The sequence below is a fragment of the Maniola jurtina genome, chromosome 21, assembly GCF_905333055.1.
Source record: "Maniola jurtina chromosome 21, ilManJurt1.1, whole genome shotgun sequence".
In the NCBI taxonomy this organism is placed as follows: Eukaryota; Metazoa; Arthropoda; class Insecta; order Lepidoptera; family Nymphalidae; genus Maniola; species Maniola jurtina.
Window position 1 is genome coordinate 2,097,153 of NC_060049.1, and position 268 is coordinate 2,097,420.

Below are 268 nucleotides of genomic sequence, written 5' to 3' on the forward strand. Positions count from 1 at the left end.
ATACTTATAGAATTACTTAACTGAGATTGTATATAAATTAAATTTTTAGTACCTACATAGAAGTATGCATGCAATAAATAATTCTAATTTTTCCTGTATTCTTATACCTACACTATAATATTATCTAAATAATTACATATTTACAATTTTACCTAATTTAATTTAAGATAATAGAGCCACGGCTGTAGGCTGTAGCCTAAGAGATACTAGTTGTCTTACATGAAATAAATAACATTTGATTTGATTTAAAAGTGAAAAGGGATGATAG